Here is a 3475-nt window from a genome sequence, read left to right as displayed (position 1 = left end):
CTTTGATATGGCAAATATGTTTAGAGACTTTAAAAAAATATATGATGATACGTTAGCTTTCTATGATATTAACTCCTTTATGAAATCATCTGTACACCGTTCCATGTATACTAATAGTTATAGTAAAATGTTCTTTTGATAATTTAGTGTTTTAGATTTTAAAGGTTTGTCTTAATTTTAGTTTAATTCTTTTGATTAATCCATAGCAAGATTCGAATACAGTATTCATCTCACATATTGATGTATCAAAATGGCCGGCTTTTATTTTGAGCCCAATTAGCCCAAATACTGTGACTTCGGACATATCCAAGATCCACAATATCCACGTCTGCCCAACTTTTTAAATTAGTTACGAGGTCTTACGAGACCTTATAGTGCGTGTATATATCAAGTTAATAAATAGGCCGACTGGTTAAAATAGAGGTTGGATCATGTAAAAGACATAAATTTCATATGAAGTATACGTGACAATTAGAGGATGATAAGTGTAATTGGGAGCAAAGGTAATTTAGGTGGTGTTTGTTTTTTCACAAAAGCTCTTCCTGGCCTCTTTTGTCTGCGCGACGCAGACCATGCGCAGATGTTTAGGTCTGCAGAGTGTTTGAATTTTAGAATACATTTTATTAAAAAAGGTCTGCAAGACCTCTTTTTGGTGCAGATGTGAGAATGGGTCTTCTCACCTTTTCTTACCTCTTCTTCCTCTCTTTTTGCATCACATACACAAACCCTACACATCCTTCTTCTCCTCCACCACCTTTCCTCCACCCTTCTCCTCCTCCCACCTCCACCACCTACACAGCGCCACCACCTCCGCCACCTCCACAGGTGGCTTCACCCATGAAGTCGGCGGCGCTCCCCTGAGTCACCATTTCCGGTACAAGTCTCCCGCATTTCCAACAAGCTACGAAGGTGTACACGACGGTGACAAGGTAGGTCATCAGTTTTGCTTCAGATCTATCCTTGTTCCCTTTTTCTTTCTTGTTTTGGGGGTTTTCCGTTTTGGGGGTTTTCCGACTTGGGGGTTTTTATTTTTGAACCTGGCTTGTGATGAATTTATTATAACAAATGGGTAATTTGCGTCTGAAAGTTTTCCATTGATGCTAATCACCTTGGAGAACTGATGCCTGCTATTTTCACCCAACTTTCAATGTTTTTTTCCGGATCTGTTATTTTTGTAACACTCATTGATTTTATCAATTGTTAAACTGAATTGGGTTGTGTTTTTTTAAATCTTTAAATATTTGAAATATGTATTGTTTCCTTGAATTATATAGGTAAAGGTAAGAAATCAAACATGGATGCTATCAAACTCAGTTGATTTATTTTGTAATTACTTGATTTCAGTCCATTGTTTGTTGAGATTTTATGAATTTTTGGTGTTGGTGATGGGAATTTTTGATGTTTGTTATGAAACACCTCTGAAAAAACAAACAGTCTTCTTCTTGCAGACTGCAGAGGTTTGGTCCACCTCTTCTGCTACAGAGGTTTGCAGATGTGGTCCGCAGACTGCAGACATTTTACCTCTGAAAAAACAAACAGCACTTTAGTCATTTATCAAGAGAACAACTTCCCCCTTGATTTTCAAAAGACTATAACTTTTTTCATACGTTAATAATTTTTTTGAAAAAAATTACACCGTACTAACAAGCATTTCATTGTCTTTAATTGAAGCAGCCTATTGCTGTATAAAAAAAGTACAGGATTTTGAATACTCATTAGTCCATTACGTGATTTTGAATACCCAACACATTACTACGTGCTTTTGAATACCCTTTACGTGATTACACATTTAACATAAACCATTACGTGATTACACTTTTAACATAAATCCATTACTTGATTAAATTTGTTATAACTAATGTTATTACAATTATGCTTATAATGTAATCACTCAGTGTGTTTCACATAAAATAATATAATGAAATCACGTAATCACGAAATGGGTATTCAAAATCACGTAGTCACTTAATAATACATAGTCAACTAAACCAACTGGGGTAGCCCAGTTGGCCACCGACACCCACCTCTTCCCAGAGGTACCGGGTTCGAATCTTGGGAGTGGCATATGTCGCCCAGGGTAAGAACTCGGCATGGGGAAGTCACTGCGGAGCTAGCTTGATCGGGTAGCGGCTCCCGGAGTGAGATCACTCCGGCGGTTGGAGGACCGTGCACTATCCCCCCCCCCCTACATAGTCAACTATTGTTACGTAATTACGTAATCACTTTGTGTTGTTTCATATTCTATAATGAAATCACGTAATCGGTATTCGAAATCACGTAGTCACGTGCTAAGTATTCAAAATCACGTAATGAGAATTCAAAATCATGTAATTTTTTAAAGAAAATTATAGCAATAGACCGCTCGAATTAAAGAGAATAAAATGCTCGTTAATTTTTTATAAAAAAATAGAGATGGTGATGTAGCTGTGTTTTTTAGCCATCCTTGAGCATCCCCCTTTAAAGGTGACAAATAAACTCGAGCCTTATGAGCAAACTCGAAACCTGAAAAAATTATTCATATCATATATTAGATTGGGTATGGTATCTACCTCGACCCTAGCCTCAACCTGTGCTCCCTAGTCATTTTCAGGGGTAATGGCTAGAATTAAACGTTGCATTCACTTGGAGGCTGTGTAGCATTTATCTCTTCCAAAGTGCCAAGTGTTAAACTTTTATTGGTTCTCAAATGTGTCACCCAAATTTTGTAAACAACTAAATTCTTTCGGTTTCCTTCAAATGGCTTCCTCCGCAAACACTTGTTTTTCGTGAAGTCCTTACATGTAGCTGCTACAGATGTTTTTTTTCACAATCAAGTGGCTCAATGTCTAGTTTTGTGATTTTTGCATTTTTTTTGACCTATTTAGTCTTACAACATTTTTTTTAACGACCAACAGAATCAATCTCGAGCACTCTCGAGGCATCCACTGGATCAAATGAAGTACTCCGAGAGTAACCCGAGTCCACCACCAATTCCGGAGAAAACCCGGTAACCCACCCGCCCGTAGGCACGACGGTGAAATTGCTGGTAAAACCAATGCCTCACATTACACCAAGTGAGAGTTGAACTTACATCTCTCAAAAGAAATGCAAGCCTTCCACCACTTAATCTAGAGATCATTGGCAGTCTTGCAACAATTAAACGAGAGTTCCTATATATCTCACTCACACTTGTGATCTGTTTAATAATAGAAACCTAACTATTTAAGTACTTCCATCCAATGTAGATTAATGAAATTAGTTTCATTATAAAGTTTTCAAATATTTTTTCTAAATCTTGTTAATTGATTAAATGAATATAATTAAATCTTCTATATTGTTTTACCCAGGAAAAAAAAAAACTTATGCTGTTAAATCTTCTATATAAATTTTTGATCATGTGTGAAAATAAAAAAAATTAAAATAACTATGAATTAATCAACCCACTCTATCTATTTTTTAAAGAGAAAACTCACACTATACATATACTCATAAGTTG

At 36.3% G+C, this 3475-nt stretch overlaps 1 non-coding gene across 1 annotated transcript; it reads left to right on the top strand.

The window, feature by feature from the left end:
- Positions 1-1035: 1035 nt before the first annotated feature.
- On the top strand, positions 1036-1129 carry LOC118481611. The gene has a single exon (XR_004865819.1). It is a non-coding gene; the product is annotated as a small nucleolar RNA Z101 (small nucleolar RNA).
- The last annotated feature ends 2346 nt before the right edge of the window (positions 1130-3475 follow it).

This window comes from Helianthus annuus, chromosome 8, assembly GCF_002127325.2.
Source record: "Helianthus annuus cultivar XRQ/B chromosome 8, HanXRQr2.0-SUNRISE, whole genome shotgun sequence".
NCBI classification, from domain to species: Eukaryota; Viridiplantae; Streptophyta; class Magnoliopsida; order Asterales; family Asteraceae; genus Helianthus; species Helianthus annuus.
Note: the sequence above shows the minus strand (reverse complement) of the source record. Positions and strands in the feature narration are given on the sequence as shown.